We start from the raw sequence: 20,445 nt of genomic DNA on the forward strand, positions 1-20,445 counted from the left end.
GGCCCACATTGGAATTTAATGAATCATGAAAAAATATCTGTCACAGAGAAGCAAATAAATAACCAATCACAGGATCATTCAGAGAGAGAGTTCAGAGAGTTCGGCTGAACGCCCACCACTTATTTCTTATTTAACAGTAAGCTCAGACCTCGAAAAATATAAATAATACAAAGAACAAATCAATGTTTTACAGCCGCTGAGCACTGCGCACACAACACATCCGAGAGAGAGATTGACTTTCAGGTTAGCTCTGCAAAACAGACGGCGAGCTGAACAATGTGCATTGTTTCTCTGAATGGACGGGAAAAGCAATGTGAACTGCGGCATCAATACTGCATGTACTGTACAACTGTAAAGAGAGAGTGCACAATCTTTATTCAGTCAGATTCGCTCAGTTCATTCAAGTTCATCAGCTCCTTTTAAACCAGTCGTCATCATCATTATCATCATTATCCACATCATCCACATCATCCACATCATCCTTTCACCATCCAAGTCAAATTAACATTTATTTAGAATTATGGCCATTAACGAGCAAAAAAAGGAGGCATGGTAATCGAGGTAAAATGAGAAAATTTGCACTAAACTGGTTTTAAATGTAACTCCAGAGTGTGAGAGTGAATATCCGAGAGCCATTCATTCCCTCCACTTAGAGAAGAAGCCACAAAAGGCACCGACTTTTCAGGAGAAAACTTCCGCTCGTTTTAAAGTCATCATGTTAAATATGTCATTTGAAGTATATCACAGAAATTAAAGGGGAATTTAAGGATTTGTATCTAATCTTCATTACTTTAAAGAATTCAGTGGTTCTCAAACTTTTTATATACCAAGTACCACCTGAGAAAATCTTGAAGTAACACCATTATCGCCAATGTTAAAATACAGTGGTAAATAGGTCGAGCAAAGTCAGCTACGGAGGAGTAGTATAAGGAGGAGGTGTTGGATGGAGCGAGAGATAAGGTGACTAATTATTATTATGATTTAATTTATTGTTATTTGTACATAAAACACACTCTTTTTGGACTTACATGGACCTATAAACTATTTACTTACAGTATAATAGGATGGTATTAAACTCCCCATTTCCCAAATCACTGAGAAGACGAGGGAACTCTGACAGCTTTAACTAAAATCTAATAACATTGCATCAAAGCAAACTGTCCAACTTAATTTCTGATATTATTTGCCAGAAACATCAGTCGACCAGATCAGAATCCAGCATGGTTCTCTTTTTATTTAATAACATGCTGTGGCTGCTTTTGCCAAAATCATTCGGTTTGTAAAGGTCCCTCTGCACAGTTTATTTTCGGAAACCTTACATGCACCCTCTGCTGGATCCTAAGAGGAACTACTTCAACGAGAGCTGCAAGTAACGATTATGTTCCGCCATGGATTATACTGTCAAGTACTTGTTTGGTCTGTAAAATGTCAAAAAAAAAACATTGATCTGTGTTTACCAAACCTTGAAATGATGATGTTCTCACTCGTCTTGTTTTGTCCACAAACCAAAAATGATTTGGGTTTTTAAATCATTTATTTATGGAGCAAAGAAACCAGAGAATATTCACATTTCAGAAGCTGAATAATCAAAAAGCTTCATGGGGGGGGGAACTGATGCAAAAAATATCACATTGACCTGTATAGTTCAACTTGAAAGCAGAGAGATGAGTCAATTACAGAATGACTGGAAAGTGATTCATCTTTAATTTACGACCTTGGTCTGTTTAACAAAATTTAACAGATACTTTTATGCACAAAAAGGATAGAATTTTTTTTAATTAAAAAAATGTATATTAATAATTATTGCCGTAAACATAAGCTAATAATGGATTGATTTGACGTCTATTACTTGTAGTTCTGATTAGTCATGTTGTGGCTTACTAGGGCTCCAATGATTATTCAATTATTAATCAACCATTTTGATAATCGATTATTGGGTTTTAGAGTTGTTGTTTTTTACTAATTAAAACAAGCTATCTGATTTTCTTGCTCCTTAAATTTAACATTTTCTGGTTTCACTGCTCAACTTGACAAAGAAATCATTAAAACTGCAAAACTTTCCATGAGAATATCATAATTTCGGAGTTTTGGAAACACCAATCGATATGAATCAGGTGAGTTGGAGCAGGGCAGTGAGTCCTAAGAACCAGGATTGAGAAACACTGCACGTTTTCACGTTGGACAGATATTGTGATGTATCGCTGTATGATTGTCTTGCAATAAACCGATCATCACAGAATCGTCATAATGCGATATTATTGATATTGTGGACCATGTATTGCGTATCATATCTCATATATCATGAGTTGCCCACCCCTAATGTACAGTAAGCTACAATATAAGCAACATCATTGTCGTTTTCTACCACTTATCTCGGTCCAGGTCCTGAAGGCAGCAGCCTCGCAGTGATGCCTAATCACTCCTCTCCCCCAGCTCCCCCACTGGGACACTGAGGTGTTCCCGGAAAGACATAATCCCTCCAGTAGGTCTGCCGCTGCCCAAACAACCTTTAACTGAGCAGTGGCTTGACCCCAAGCCTCTACTGAATGTCCAAGCTCCTCTCTCGCTCTGTCTCGAGCTGAGCCCAGACATCTTGCAGAGGAAACTCATTTCAGCCGCTTGTATCTAATCATGAGGTACCCTGTGATTCTGACACCGAGTCCATACTAAAATGCCGCCCTGGATTTTCCAAGCAAAAATCTGACCATTTTTGCAGCTCTATATCATTGCGGTACTGTGCACAGAAGCTGCATTTTGAGCAGAAATCATGTATTTTTAAATGCAAACAAAGAAGTGAGGATGTAGCCTGAGAGACGGATCCCTCATCATCATCATCATCACTCCATTGGCATTGAAAAAAAACACACACACAAAGACAACTTATTACTTGTAATGAACTGTTAATTTAAGATAACTGGTCATAATCAGGATGAGCAACAGTTCAGAGTTTGCACACTTTTTTTTTTTTACCATTCCCAGCCACATATCTGCAGCAGCAGCAGCAGCAGCAGCAGCAGCAGCAGCAGCAGCAGCAGCAGCAGCAGCAGCAAAACCTCAGTAGAGAGACAGTGCCATATGACCCAATTATCTCTCATTAGTGGCTTCAGTAATTACCAGCACGTTTACAGCTCAAACTCTGCGCCGTCTCACATAGGAGGAGATTTCAATTAAGGCTGTGCCTCGCAGCGCTGCCTGCCTCGCTTTCACAGTGAATGGAGCTACACTGTCACCTGTGTAGCCGAGCACAGACGAGCGAGCGGCACGCAGACCAGGCATCAGCATCAACAGCTCACATGGAAAACACAAAGAGAGGATACTGTAGAAGTGTTCCTGCGGCTGCTGGGGTTTATTCACTGCATATCATGCAGCCATCAATGAGACATGACAAGTACACAGATTGAAGAGGCATTTTCTTTCCAGTAAAAGGAGGGAAAATCGCCCGTGCATCATGAAATATACATTGGAAACAAACTATATATTGCAGGGCATCTCCCTGTTGGACGTAAACGGCATGTGATATGCACAGTCTCGGGGCCCTGAGTGACACACGCCTCCATCAAGCCGCATTCGTCAAACATAACAAGAAGGGATGGAAAGTGTGTGTGGGAGGGGGGAAGATTGAATCGGAGGCCTTTACATTATTCAGCAAAAAAACAGCCCAGGCCGCATTGATAACGAGGGAGAAACAGAAGGAGGAGGAGGAGAGGAGACAACAGAGGAGGCAGAAAGGAATCATTCCACACAGCCTGCTCCTTTCACTCCTATCATTTATCTCTCACTCTGAGCAAGGTGCCAAATCAGTCACCCTAATTAACAGGCCAGTGAGAAACACCGAATCGATGCCGCGGCGGGATAATTAACCCCTCGTGTTCTCAATCGTCTCTACAAAAGGTGAAATTGAAATTGATTGAGATTTTACCTTTGTTGGCTAATTGCGGCCCTCAGCCGGGTAAAGTGGGGCGGGGGGGTTCGACAAATTGGTGTGATATCAATCCTAGCGGGAGAGACACAGCAGTGAGACAACCAAGGGACATAAACGCTTTTGTTTTGAAGAGGACGGAGGGGCAAATGACACGATGGAGGCTTCGAACACCAACGCAATTTAAGGAGAAGGAAGGCGTTCAAAACCTTATGACGTATAAAAGTGCTCCACCTCAGACGTACAGGCTGCATCACAATCATTCCATCCAACTATCTTGTCTCCGATTTTTCTTTTTTGTAACGTTTCAAGATCTTTTTTTTTTTTTTTTTTTTTTTTTTTTTAAAGCGTCTTACATGCAAAAAATAAGTGGGCGTAATAGGGATTTAAACACTTAAAAATGCAAAAAACACAAAAAACACAATACACCTCAGTGGCAATGTTACAGTCATTACTTGTATATTTTGCTTTAGTTATAAAAAAATAATAAAATAAACGACAAGTCAACATTTAAAGGTCACTGCTGCAAGATTTCAGAGTGAACTTTCACCCCCAGAAGACAGAGTCTTGTGATTGGCCAGTACTATCCAGCACATCCGTTCTCAGAAGCGCAGCGCCCCCCTCTGGAACGGCGGATGCACTGCTCCTCATTATCAAAACATTGTTTTAACAGTGTTTAAAAATAGCTTCGTCACGACTCCCCGCCACAGTCCCTTTTATGACTTTAAACCGGAGTCAGACCCAGAGTCAGAAGACACTGTTGCTCATGAAACACCTCCACAACGGACGTTATTCTTCTTCTGCGGTTCAATGTACGTAACCGGATGTGCCCGGACTACCGCCCGGAGCAGGACGATCGGTTGTTCAGGAGAACCACTGCTTACGTAACTATTACGGGATTTTCAGTGATCTCATTGAGCCCCGAGATTACAATAAAACACAACGTTCTCAGCAATGGCTGAACTGTTTTTTTCGAACCGTCATGGTTCATAAACAAGGTAATGACGCAGATACACACCAAAAAAAACATAATAATAATAGGATAATAGGAACTTCCGGTCTAGTTCCGCTTTAAGGCACTGATCAGTCAATGTACAGCCCACTTCCTGTTTCGTGGTGACTGGTCGAATGTGCCGCAAACATTTTGACAGTTGCTGTGGCTTCGCCCCTTTTGAATCTGCGAGCCTTTTGTGATTAACTTTTCATCTTTGACACGTCGAGTACAAATTTACCTTTTTTATTTATGTTCCTCAAGACGAGTTCTTTTGTTTACAAAGCATGCACAAACGCCAGGAGGGACACGCCAGGAGCCGGAAAATTAAGTTCTAATTTATTTACTTCCTCTATTTACATTTTTTTTAGATTCTTAGAATGAAATTTCTCTCACCAGACAATCTAGGACAATGGCCTCTTTACGTTTGCAGGATCCCAGCAACCCGGAGGTTGAGATGATTCAAGATGAGCGGTCGCCCGTTCCGTCCCAGATGTTCACTCGTCGTAAGGTGTCTGATGAGGCAATAAAGTTGAATCAAAGTTGAGTCAAGATGGACAACAGCTCAGAGGCAAGTCAAGGATGACTCTGAGCTCTGCGCTCTAAGTGTTGTCTGTGCAGCTGGTGACCTTGGTTCCCAGGATCCGACAGGTCTGTGAATCAGTTTTGTGTGGGTATAATTCAGCTTGCTAGGTGTTTCGATTAAAGTTGCAAACCTGCTAGGGTAAGAAGAGCTACAAGCATGTAAAGGTCAAAGGTGAGTGCAGGGTATGAAGCTACAGGAATGTGCATGTTGAGATGTAAGTAAATTAATGCAAATGTTATTTTCCATGACAACCAGCAAGTTTTTAGCAGGATTTTATGCATCTCAACTCAACCCCCTCAAAAATAACAGCAAATCCATATATTATTATCTAATAACAATAATAATATGTGTATGTAGTGTAATAAATATGTGTTTTGCACCAAACAAACAAAAACTATTAATCATATTGCATAAGCTATACCTGGCAATAAACCCTGATTCTGATTAAACGTATTCATACACACAAACCCCCAAAATGACACTTTGACAAGCAAAACTCCCCATCTGTCATCGTGTTTTCTTAAGCACTGTTATAGGAATAAATTAAGGTCTAAACGATGGAGGGAACATGTTTTTATCTTGTCCATATAAGCATTTCATCAATTACTTCACAATCTCCTTCAGCCAATTCATCACAATGACACGTAGCACAACAGCAAGATGGAACCAGAGAGAACTAACCGACATGTTTCCACCGTTTTCTGCATTCGTATCAAATCAATTTATTTTCCCCAGATGCTTAAAAAGGATTTTTTGAAAACAGTAGCTGAGTTTTACAAAACACACAAATGAAGAGTCAAACTACTTTAACCAAATGTAAACACATTCACATTCACTCTCAACATCACATTCTCAAGTCAAAGCAATTACTTCTACCAAAACAATACACACATTCAATATTACAATGAGGCCATGTTACATAAGTGTTATTTTTCCTCCATGAATAGCATTTATGACGACAAAAATAAGTATAAAGCAAAACTTATAAACTTCACCTAGATATACACCGAGAAACACTACAAGGAAACCAGCAAAGTTACAAAAAAAAGACAAGAAATACTAAGTTACTTCAATTTACGTTACTTCATGCCTCTTTTCACCCACAGGACACATGCAAGTATCGTGTGCACATGGCTCAACATCGGTGATATTCTCAAATCGTGCTAAATTATGCAATTTATGTTCAGAGATTTGTAAACCTATTATTTAAACTTACATTTGAGGGAGACCAATCGAATTGGAGTCTAGTTATTTGATACGGGAGCTATCAAACCAAGTGTTCACGTCTGTAATCAATTAAATTAACCACAGATTATTCAATAGCAAAAAAAAATGGCAACAGCTGCAGTCCTGAATAATATCAACATGGGAAGTGAGCCCAGCAGATAAATGAGTTTGTATTGGCATCAACCGTCAGTGTCAGGCTGAACTTACCTGTGGACGTCGACTCCATCTCGGTTTGTCTCATTTAATTGTCAAAAAAAGAGTTATAATCCATTTTCGGTCTCAGTGAAGCAGGGGACTTCAGCCTCTGCCAGGTCCGGGCGACAGGTGGCGACAGGTGGAGGAATCAAGACGAAACCTACGCAGTAGCTTTTTCTCTTCATAAATTGCGACCCTCTTCCTTTTAAATTCTCCTCCTTCACTTCTGTAATGTGTTTGAAAACGTCTGACACAGACTCACAGTGACACAAATTCTCGTAATTATCTCCAAACACTCTTCTGTGACTTGGTAAAAAAAAAAACCGCTGACAGTTGACAGCTGTGTTGTTAGCGTGAACATCTGCCGGTGGGAAGCCATTTTGGGGCCAAACACGACAAACGTTCACGGGTGTGACGTCATCACGCTCCCCTCGAAACGTCCTAATTATTTTATTTTTTTTAACACATTTAATTTATTGCTTACTTGTTTTATTAAATTATTAAATGTTTTGTGTAATTAAAATGTACAGCTAACCGATAGTGAATACAGTAAGATGAAAAGTATAATGACGTCATTAAAGGTTAAAATGATCAATGTAATGGTTAATTTAATTGACCTTGGCTATTAGTTAATATGTGTTGTTCCAGGAATGAGGTTGTCTTTTTCCCTTATATAAATCAAATTTGATTTTGAAATTTTGATTTTTCCATTCACTGATGATGCATACTAATATTCAAAAATGTTGTAAAATACAGAATGTTTCTGTCACAGAACGTTATATAGTATTGTCCAAGAAAATAAATGTCAACATTAAGTACTTTTATGATGATTTAAAAAAAAATATATATATACATTGACATAAACTGAATTGTATTTTCTTATGATGATTATTATTATTAGTAGTAGTAGTAGTAGTATTTAATGATGTGAATTTAATTTATATCAATATTATTATTAATTTCACAACATTTTTTTCCTCCTTTTTTGGTAAATAATTATCTGTAAAAGGAATTAAAAAGAGAAAAGAGTGACCATAGGTGCGGACAGTGTTGGCGAGAGGAGGTTAGTTGACGTAGAGCACAGCAGAAATCTGCCATTACTATAATTGAAAGTATACTTGAAGGAAATTGTAATAATATACTGGTGACTTTTCAGTTGTTTGCGTGTGAGTCAGCAACAAAACAGAAACATCAGACTCGGGGCAGGTGCAGCTTTGAAAACTGCTCTAATGAGCTGTGATAGCAGGGATATAGGGAGAAAAAAGATTTATCTCATTAGTGCTGAGAATAAAGAGAAATATCACTGCGTTAACTTTTCAGGAAGGAGGTAAACAATCTTATTCTGTGAAAGGAAAAATTAATTATTATGATTACAGTGGATCAGAAATATCAATCAGTATGTTTTACATGACATGAGAAAAACATGAATCATTGTATGTAGAGCTATTCTAGTCTGCTTTACACTACAGTTTTCACCCATTTACAAGCTGCAAGTGTCTTGATCAAGGACATATAGAGAGACTTTAAGCCAAAGTAATTATCTGGTAACGTGCTTGTACTTTTACTGTATAACCTTTTAGGTACTTTATACAAGACTGTCTAGTACTAACTAAGCTGAATATATAGTTATAGTTCACCTACTGTAGCAGAGTCACTCAATAAATCACTCAATAAATCAATTCCTCCCTCGTACTCGACAGTAGTTCAATTACACGGCTACAATAACTTAACTCAGCTGGGCATGGAAACACACTATCATGATGATGACGTCTCTAAAATGACAGGACAAATAAAGAGATCAGTGGACAAAGGTCAAAGACGTCTGATTAGAGCGAGGGAGAAGCACATTATGACCACAAAAGAAGAAGAAGAAGAACCTTTAACTCTTGTTTCACCCTCGACTGCCCAAGAACCAAAGTGATAGAAGGAGGACGACGGCACCTGGGAACAAGAAAGTGATGGAGCGGGACATCATTAAACACAGGAATGGATGGCGCGGGGGGAGGAAATGAACTTGGAACATTGTCACCCTCTGTTCACCCGCACATCCAAACTGATACACGGAGGACGGCTGTAAAAACCCAACAAGCCCGAAACGAGATCACGATTTACAGATGCAGGTGGGACTCTGAAGGGAGAAGGTTCGGGGAGTAAAAGTGACGAATTGGGAGAAGATTTTCTGGAAAAAAAGTGGCAAACTCGGACGAGATAGGAGTGAATAAACTGGACCAACAACTGTGCCTCAAAAGTCACTTAAATCACATTTCTTTCTCATTCTGATGTCTGGTTTGAGCGTCATGTGGTCGTCTTGACCATGAATACATGTTTTAATGCATCCAGTTGCTGCCATGTGATTGGCTGACTCGATATCTGCAATAACGAGCAGTCACATGAAGTCAAATCACTTTATTTACACCCACAGTTACATTTGTTTTGCGGTTTTGAGACAGTGGCGTCCTTTTGGCAAAACATCTTACAAGACATTGCAAACATACGGTGGCCCTGAAGGGCAAATCCCTAACACAACATTAACTGAAACACAACAACGTTAACTATAACACAACAGCATTAGCTAAAACACAACAACATAAACTGAAACACAACAACATTAACTGAAACACAACATTCACTAAAACACAACAGCATTAACTAAAACGGTTCCTTCGACACATGTGACACACACACACACACACGTACACAGGTAATTATGAAGCTGTCATCATGCATGAAAATCCACTGCAAGCCTCAAACGACACACACATCACATTCATGGCAAACCTGGGATTAAAGGAAAAAAGTCACTTTTAACGCTCACTTGTTTCCCTTTCAACTTCCACATGTGCGCGCTGTGTATTTTTATTTTTATTTCTTAATTTCTTCAAATGTTGCTGCAGTAAGAATGCAAAGCTTAGTGCAGAGCTCTAATCTCCTTAAATGGACAAAGTGGTTTTTTTACATGACAGCTGTCATCAAACAGACGTGCAGGCTCACTGCTGTGAAAAGGTAATGACCAGTGAGGAGAAGAACGAGTTTGCTTTTAGAGCGACTTGAAACCTGCACAAATGTGACGTGAGTGACACGGGCAGCTCCTGAGTGACTGCAGCTTAGTGGGAAACACGACATGACGAGTGCACGGTGCTTTCTGCAGCACATCCCATGGTGTCAGGAGTGACCCACTTTCACCTTCTCTAATTGCAATTCCCACTTTGAGAGTGCACGACGATGCACAACGGGAGACTCACTGTTCAATTAAAGCTCTGATGTCACACAGAGCATAAGCATTTTACACTGGGGCTCTGCAACCTTTAGTATTAAAAAGAGACATTTTTATAAGCTACAAGTGAGTGGAATCTGAAGTTTTATAAATAGATATACTATATATCTATATATAACACATAGTTTGTTGCATTTATGAAATCTAAAAAGGAGAAAAACCAAAAACTTGACATTTCATGACTGTTAAGAGTATTAGGGCTACGTAAAAAAACAAAAAAACAGCATGAATTCTCGGGGTGGGGGAAAAATCGATTCAAAAAATGATTAAAAAAAAATTGCAGTTTCTATTTTGAAAAACCACACAAAACACCAGTTTGTGTTATTTGTGTACAGTTTATTTTTGTAACTGTAACGGTAACTGTAAGGCAGCTAGCCTAAGCTTTTAATTATGCAAGTTATTTTATTTTCTTATTATCTTTCGTCTTAAGTTTGCCTTTGTCTGATCACATTATCTTATACAAACTCTATTGTTTTGATGCCATAATTTGCCTTAACACACTATGCATTGTATCCATTTTTGAATCGAGAATCGTTTGAATCGAGAATCGTATGAATCGAATCGGTTTAATCGAGAATCGATTTTGAATCGAATCGTGATCCCTAAGAATCGGAATCGAATCGAATCGTGAGCCACCCAAAGATTCACATCCCTAATGAATTCTCAGATTAAAGTCTGAGGACAAAAGTTAGAATTCTGAGAATAAAGTCAAACTTTTGAGACAAAATTATGATAATAATCTCAGAATTCTGACTTTAATCTAAAAAAGTAAAGCAAAAGTCAGAATTCTGAGATGAAAGAAAAAGTCAGAATTCTGACTATTTCTTTCATCTCTTTTAATTAAACAACAATTATTGTTCGTTTAAGACTGTTTGTAACTGAAGACGTTTACAGACACTGATGAAGATACAACGTTTGGGCCCAAATATTCAATTGCTTTCAAAAAAAAATCATCCCTCGGCCACATTTACTTGCTGATCCATTTCCACTGGACCATGGTCTGCCTCGATGCATGTGCATCTAAGATAGAGGCCTCATACATATTTACAGTGCTACACGTCCTCATGTATTTACATAAAGTGATGCTGGTGTGTGAATACAGTCACACAACTCGACTAAAACCACTGTCGTTGCAATTCCAACATGTGTAAAAGCAAAATGATAATCTGGGGCAGCTTCAGTGTTTACTGTATAACCAATAGTACATACATATATATATATATATATATGATGGTAAATATTTCAATGTGTGTTGCATTCTGTGGATAACAAGCTGCTCCACTGCCTGTTTTTTTCCATCATTTACAACCCGCACTGGGCCTTTTTTATTAGGTTAGTTCAGGTGATTCACTGTTTACTAGTGGAAAGATTACGATCACATCCAAACGTCGGGCCTCTCACGCGCGCGATGTGTGGTGTTGTGATAAATATCGACTTTACGAGTTGATTCGCGCTCCATTAAAAGCTGCTTTATGAATACACGGCGGATGATGATGGGAGGCTGGGGACTGTACAGAGGGAGCAGCTGGGCGTGTTGACCAAAATGTAGTCGCTTTGAAATTGGACGTGGAGCCTTTGTTGTGGATCCAGACTTTGAATTTTTTTTGTTTTTTTTTGGCTTGCTTTGCTGAAAAATGTTTTCTTTTACACTTTTTTTTTTTTTGCTTTTCAAGCATTAAAAAAACCAAACAGTACATTCTGTGTAAAACGTTTGAATGTTACTCACACACAGACTCTCTTTCTTCTCCATCACAGCAACAGCAGCGTTCCTTTGTCCGTGGCTTTGTTTCTGCTTATGTTGAGCGATGTTAGTTTAGGTGGTGATGTTGATTCGAGGGCTTCAACGATGCATCGATGATTAACAAATGACTAATTTAATCGACAAATATTTTGATATTCAAATACATATAAGCATTTAGAAGACGCTTTTGTCCAAAGTGACTTACAAAAGAGGGATAAGATGCACAGAAGAAGTCTTGGAAAGAAAGAGGGTGAGAGTGCCGAGCTGGATCCGAGTGCAGAAGGAAAAGTGCTAGGACAGAAGATGCTCCTGGAGGAGTTGGGTTTAAAAGAGCTTCTTGAAGATAGCTGGTAGCGTGTTCTGGTAGTGCTTGGTAGGTCGTTCCACCAGCGTCAACAATCCTTTGATGAACAGAGTAGTCGAGGGGTAACGTGAGCCTTCAAGAGATCATTTAAGTAGGTGGTTGGCAGAACCATGGAGTTCTTTGTAGGCTAACATCAGTTATTTAAGGGTAGCCAGTGAAACCCAGTGAACAGAGGGGTGACACATGCTCTTTTAGGCTGATTGAAGACCAGACTGTACCTTCTGGACCCTCTGCAGAGATTTCACAGCACAGGTCGGGAGGCCTGTTAGCAGGGCGTTGCAGTCGTCGAGGCGGGAGATGACCAAAGCCTGTACTAGGAGCTGAGAAGCCTGTTGGGTTAGGCACGGCACGATTTTTCCTATATTGAATAGCGCAAAGCAACATGACTTGGCAACAGAGGCAACATGATCTGTAAAGGTCAATCTGTTAAGATCACAAGCGGCCAAAATTGATTTTCTGCCCATGGGTTCTACCTTAGATATAGGGTGAGAAGCTCAGTCATCTGGGAAGAAAGGAGCCAGATGAGGTGGTTCGGGCACCTGGTTAAGATGCCATCATGCAGGGAGCCTCACTCTGGAAGTGTTCCTGGCACATCCAACTGGCAGCAGACTGAGGGGCAGACCAAGGACTAGGTGGTGAGATTATACGACCGCAAAGCCACGGAATAATAATAATAATCTAAAGGGTAACAATAGGTTCCTCACACAAATTCATGCCAGGAGCTGTTTTGGCCCCTATTTAATTGAAACAAAACAATTATTACAAAATGGCGGATGACTTCTTGTCATTCACTTGAAACCCCGGGTTAAACATGCGGCGTGAGTAAAGATATACACAATATGCAATCATTTAAAGTTATTTTAAGGGGAAATCATCAATCTGTCATGTTCAAAGATTCAAACCAATTAAAAGTGATTTTTCAGCTTCTTAATCATGATTTTGTCGAGAAAACAAGACATTTGAGAACATTTTCTGACATTTTATGGACCAAGCATCTCATCATATAATCGAGAATATCTATCTATCATCTAATCAGCAACACATTCATGTATGTGTAGTCAGCACAATATTAACACACAGTTTCTTGTAGAGACACGTCTGTACAGTCAGACTGCGTGTCCAACACGTCCAGGGCTCATTCGAATGCCAGGTGTGGACAGTTGTAAAACACAGAGTGTGTGGATAAAAAGGAAAATACGTTATTATCAGGCATAAATGGAATGCACCTCATTTGAAAAAAAGGCCTCCTGGACATGCTGTAATTTATGTTTGCGAATGCTGCACGTCTTCTCCTGGGTCCTGCCGCAGCAGAGCGTGGTTGCACTTCCTGCTCGGACTCACTCACAGGGGGATTATCTCGCTCGCAGATGAATAATACATCTTCGCCATTTAATTTGGAAAGCAGCGATAATGAAGCACTTCTTTCCCTTTTTTTCCTACCACCACCACTCTGGGCTCTCACATGGTGTCAGCACTGTGATGTTTGAATGTGAAACTGTAAAATAAACATGACCAAAAGAATATCTACTGATGCATAATATTATTCATTATAGTTGTCAGCAGCCAGAAGATCAGGGAATAATAAGCTTAAACGCAAGACACAATGAAAAAAATATATATTGTGACAATTATTTTCTAACTGATGCAGGATTATGACATCTAATTATTCTGAGGTTTCTTTCATCTATCCATCTTCTTCCAATGTATCCTCACTAGGTACAAACTGGACCTTTGATACATAGAATATGGAGATGTTCAGGTGTCAACAAACAATATGTGCAGCTTTAATAAAACTGCTGTGGACTGTGAACAGCCGAGAGACAGAAGTGGAACATCCCAGTCCTGGAGTCCACAGTCCACACTTTCTTCCCAGGTTGTGGGCTGATTCAGATCGATCGGGTGTGTGCACTCGCTGACAGCTGTTTCTGCTGGTTAGAAAAACAAATTACGGGTGAGATTAAGAATAACTACTCAGTTAACTCGGTGGAAAATAGTGATGGATTCGCGGCCACAAACTTGTCAACATAACTCTACTGGTTTGTAATTATTAAAACGACATTTAACAGCTGAAGGATGTGACACGGAGCAGAAGGCACACTAATTATTCTCTGATGAACATGAAATATCATGCTTATTTTTTTTATCGTGGGTCTTCATCAATAGTATATTAAAGCTACTAATTAACTGCTGATTGTTTATTTTATGTATTGGCAAATTAGCTAATTTTCATCTGTCACCCTCACCATGGTTTGATGTTTCCACAGATAAAAATAAAAGCAATTCATATATGGAATTAGATTTGTGTCAATATTTCCAAGCAACACTTTATGAACTGAGAAAACAGAAAATTAACTCTTTTGCATTTGCGCTCCCTGATTTGTCCCTCTCTGCAGCTTTTTGTTTGCGATTCTGGCCATGGGCGGGGCTTAGGAAGCTGCCTGCTGATTGGCAACTGAGCTCAATGGACCGGAAGTAGTCCGTCTGGATCTCGTTCCCCCCGAGTTTTCCCCATTGCCATCCGACAAAATAATTAGTATCTAACGTTTGTTAAACTTTTTTTTGTTGTTGTTCATTTTCGTTAAAAGTGTTGTTTGCTTCTTAAAAAAGTAGTTCTTTTTAAAATATTACCACAATCTAATTTCATATTACTAGACTGAAGTTGCATCTAAACAAACAGTAACACTAAACATTGCCATGTTAACATTCATGATTATACAGTTGAAACAACAACTTTACTAAAGCACTAAAACAAAAGTGTGTAACAAGAATGGGCAATATTAGTAAGAGCATGCAGGCAGAAGCACACAGAAGAAAAGAAAAACCATAATAGACGACAACAGCATGAACAGCAGGAATATTATTAAAGACGTTGCTTACATAAAACAACAGGCAAAAGAACATTAAGCAACAGCAAGATATAACTAAACAAAAACACTCGCAGAGCAAAACTCAGCAGCACATACGTCACCTGAATCGTCTAACTTCCTGTCCGTTCACCTCCCTCCTCCAATTTACATGTTTGCTGAGTCCGGGTATTGAGGGTTTAGGGTCGTATTTTCTACTTCAGGTGTCTGCGCAGAACCTGCAAGTTACAAGCATACGAACAATTACTACATTGTGAAGCTGAAACTGGCTTATTAAAAGTGATTGCAGTGTGTCGGTGATGGAAAAACAACATAGAAACAATGATGAGAACAGTGTTCACCTGGTATTTGTCGTGTTTTTCATACAAGGCTGCTTATTATGGCACAACACCCGCTCTGAAGTACTCGCTGCTGCGTCTTTACGACACCGAGCAAACAATAACACACCTGGAACCACCGGGGGCATGATGAGTTGCCTTTTTATTACAGTATACAAATACAGGTATTTCTAACATATTCATAACAGTCGGTTGATTAAAGGGATAATACATATCATATTACTTTTGAAGTGTGGTTACATGACGTTTTGACTCACCCCTGCTTCTGCTGGCAAGGACACACAAAAGACTCAAATAATAAAACCAACTTCTTAAGAACATGTTTCCAACTTTGTCTCGCCATTTAAATCCTTTTCCTCGCTGGAAAATGACGTTTGCAGAAAGCTCACTCTCTTGCACCAAAGTCCATAGAGAAAATTTGCATTTTTTTTTTTACCTCATGAAGAGTGGAGGAGAGTGTGCATGTTTACAAAATTCAGTTTCCAGCCAGAAAAGGCTGTTTGATGGTGACGAAAAAGCTGTAAAAACATTCTTAAGATACAGCAGGTATTAGTTTAAAATGAAACTAGTTGTTAGTTGATAAGATGCTATCTATCTATCTATCTATCTATCTATCTATCTATCTATCTATCTATCTATCTATGATATTGTTTTATTATCTCATGATGCTACCACACTTCAAAAACCCTGAACCATCCCTTTAATATGGTCTGAAGCCATTGTCCAGTTTAAACCTGAGCCTCCTGCACATTTATGACTGATGTAAAAAGCTGTGAGAGCGTGAGGAGCAGGGAGTGAGTGTTTGTGCGATTAAAGGGCTGTGACCCATTAAAGCCTGCAGGCCTGAGTAAAATACAGTGACACAGTCTCACTGTAATTCCGCCGTAAAAGAGTCAGCCACTCTCGGATGTAAATTTATCGAGGAGGTCGTAACGTTTTACAGCTGTGACGCAGTAAAGGATATGATCACATTTGCTCAGAGCCATTGAGATTATGATCCTGGATGTTTTAACACACACCAGCCTCAGCCACACCATGATTATTTTTAATTACTGTTTAAATTGCAATTAATGACAGAGTGCCAGAGCGATAAAGAAGCAGAAGGTTTGGAGTGGGATTAAAAAATATGATGAGGCCAGGCCTGATGTTTGACACAGAGGTGCGATGACATCACTTGAGTTTTGACAGGAAGTAAATAACATGTCGATATCTGATTTAAATCATGGTGAAAAAAAGTGAGACATTCTTACAGGGGTGTTTATCAGTCCAGGTCAGAATAACCTGATTGCAATAAAACAATCACATACAGAGTTAAAATATACAAGAGTAGTGCTTTAAGGTCCATTTTTACTTTTTAAGTTGTTGATTTCTGGTTGTAGACTATCAGAGACTAACCCTCATCTAAAACCATATATAAAAACTATATATTCAGTGTTTCCTTTTTTATATATTTCTGTATATGATTTGGTTAATTTCCTTTCATTTTATAACCATCCTTGAATGGATGATTCATATTGCTTTTCTATGTTAAATGTCCAGTGTGCAGAATATAGTATCTATCAGCAGAGTTACCAGGAACAGGAAGTGGGTCCTTTTCCATGGTACCATGTTTATACGGTGGCCCAGAAAAGACAAGCACTGGGTTTTTTGTGTTTTTAAGCTACAGGAAGACCACTGCCGTTTCTCAAATACACTTGGACTGGGAGAGTGAAACGGAAGGAATTCAGGTGGTTGAACGACTAGACCTCACCCCCCAACAAAATCCTACACACTAATCCTTTAAATGTGGACTGCATGTTTGTTTTGTTTGTTTTCCACTAATGCTGCTCAAAGACAAAACTAATAAAAAACCCACATGTATTGCAGTCATTTTACCCAGGAAAAAAAGCCCATTTAACACATTCTCCCTGGTCAGAAACCGCTTTAAACCAACGTATAAATGTTGTTCAAGGGATTAATAGAAGCAGCAGCATTTAAACAGATTATTTCTTCCTTTGTGGAAGCAGAATATGTGCTAACAGCTAGTTAGGATGCAGGTGCTTAATGCATCAGCACAAATGTGCTAATAAAAGATTAGTTGTTTAAAAATGTCCAAAAAAAACAGAACAGTATCAGTATCAGACATGAGAGGCAGAGGCAGGTGTTTGCTACATAATCCCCTCCCAGTCGCTCTGAGAGCTTCAAGAGCATGTGGCCTTCGTCTGTCTAGACTGCTTCATCACTCAGACTCAATTTGTGGGCAAAAAACAAAAACATAACAAAATTGTAAATAAATAAATAAATAAATAAATAATAAAAAAGGAGTTGGAAATCGTTCGTTTCCGTTTGTTTGTGTGCAGTTTGTTTGTTGGTTGGTGATTTCCCCAGCAGCTGAGTCCTCACCGATAATGAGCAACAGCAGCTTTAACCCACACAGCATAAGGAGCCCCATTGATTAAAGGAATCCTTGATGTAGATTTTCAATTAATTGAGATGTTTAAAGTGGTGTGATCGTGTCACACTGACTGAGGCAGCAGGAGCCTCACGATGATTGGCTGTAAAAAATAAATAAATAAATAAAAAACAAATGGCTTGAAATTGGAAATTTGAGGTGCTGAGAGAAAACATTTCTTGATAGACTGAATGTATCTAAGAGGGAAAGTGCATTCCTATCAACTCTTTCTCTTCGATGTGTATCAACTGGGATAGAATACGATTCTGAGAAAAACACTCTTTATTATGGCATGACACAATTCAATAGGACTTTGAATTGTTTTACTCTATTTACTTTGACACAAACGAAAAAAAAGCCCAAAATTAATATTATAATATCACCCATGGCACAAATTAGAGAAAAAATGTCTAAAACAAATAGCATCAAACATATCTCAGTGTCAGATAAACAAGCATGTTTTATTTAAATCTGAATAAAACTGCATTTTAAAGGCGTCCATTTCAACTTTTCACCATGTCTTCAGTGATTCAGCAAAGCTAAGATGCTAGTTGTTAGGAAGCTGGTCGCTAACGGCTAAGAAGCGAGCCGTAAATTCATAAGCAGCTATGTCATTTATTGATAAGAAGCTAGTTGATAGGAGGCCTTTCGCTAGTTGCAGAGTAACTAGCTGCTAGTTGACGAGAAGCTATCTCCTTTGGTGTAGAGTAACTAGTAACTCTATCTATCTATCTATCTATCTATCTATCTATCTATCTATCTATCTATCTATCTATCTATCTATCTATCTATCTATCTATCTATCTGTTTTGTTTTGTTGGAACACCTGTAGTATGTGTACGTGTGTGTAAGTTGGGGAAAAAATACAGAATTACAGGTATAGTGTAGTAAATTGTGATGTACCACAATAAAGATAATTATGACGATTACACCCGAGCTATTATTTTGAGCTTAATATGTCAGCGCCCACATGCTGTGCTCCAAACATATAATCTGCCTCCTACACACACACAGAGGAACTTATGGATCACACAGATTTGTTGTGACACCTAATATGAGTGGCGTTTAGCTGTTATCACCGAGCACTCCCACAACCTCCACTCTGGTGGAAGATCCACTTAGCCTTTTTTTCTCCCTCTGTGAGAGGAATATTTGAAATTCAGGGGACGTACATGCATGAAAGGAAATCGAGATGAGGCCTAATGTATATGAATGGGAGCCGCGGAATTCAGGTATTTCACGCCGCGTGCCCTGACAGTGGCTTAAGTGAATAAGTTGTCAACTCACATTGAAATTCATATTGTATCCACGGCTGGAGCTGAGCCCATTTTCTCCACTGTGCTCTCGCCATGAGCCATACAATAGTCAGGGAGACATCTAATGAGGCGGGAGGAAAAAATATTAAGAGGGGAAAAACCCCTTGCACTCGAGAGTAGGCATATTTAATGGCCAGGATCTAAATTCAATGAGAGGATCCTCTGAAGGGCGGTTTGGGGCCGGTGGGTGGCAGAGAACAATAAAACACAGGGAGAAGAGGAGATTGTGTGAGTGACTGAGATGGACTGTGACAGTGTCAGCTTTGGTTTGGTCAGCCTGCACAGATGACGAGTGAATAATATGAGTGCAGCTCAGAGGATGGAGGCAGGAGGAGGCTGGTGGAGACGGGCGCAGCTCCGAAAAGTCTCTCCTTCATATCGTGATCTGGAAAAGCTGTGCCTAATCTCTCCAGGTTGGAAAAGCACAAACACGTAATCAACACTCAATAAGTTTAATCGAGCTAAGGTCATAGTCTGACTAACGCAATCGAACAAGTTAACAAGTCAGAGTATACACGCAGAGGAGGAAATAGATTTGTTGGCCATTATCATGTTAAAATTTAGATTGCGCTTGACTCGTGTTGTCCGAAGAAAGACACTGCCGCCATATACTCCAGTCCAACTCCAGTCCGACTAAGCGTAAACATGCAGGAGTAATCGGACTATAAATCACATTCTCCAGGTATGTTAGTCTGACTAAGCGTATACATGGAGGAATAATAGGACTATAAATCACATTCTCCAGGTATGTTAGTCTGACTAAGCGTATACATACAGGAGTAATCAGATTATGAATCACATTCTCCAGGTATGTTAGTCCCACTAAGCGTATACATGGAGGAGTAATCGGACCATGAATTATATTCTCCAGCGATGTTAGTCCGACTAAGCGTATACATGGAGGAGTAATCGGACTATGAATCACATTCTCGAGGTATGTTAGTCCGACTAAGAGCATCTCGGTTTTAGTCAGACTGACATGTTCATATAACAACCTAAAATCGGAAGGTACCCACGATTGTAGGAAGGGCCAGATTGGGACCAAATTCTGGCCACTTATCCTCTAGTGTGGGGCTACACTTTGACAAAGAGCAAGAAGAGATACATCGCGCCACCTTCCATCGGTCCAACTGCCAAAGCTCCACCCCCAAAAAGATTGGCAGTCATTGTTTGAAGAGGGATAGAAGAGTTCTGTCTGC

Source organism: Microchirus variegatus, assembly GCF_963457635.1.
Source record: "Microchirus variegatus genome assembly, chromosome: 2".
Taxonomy (NCBI): Eukaryota; Metazoa; Chordata; class Actinopteri; order Pleuronectiformes; family Soleidae; genus Microchirus; species Microchirus variegatus.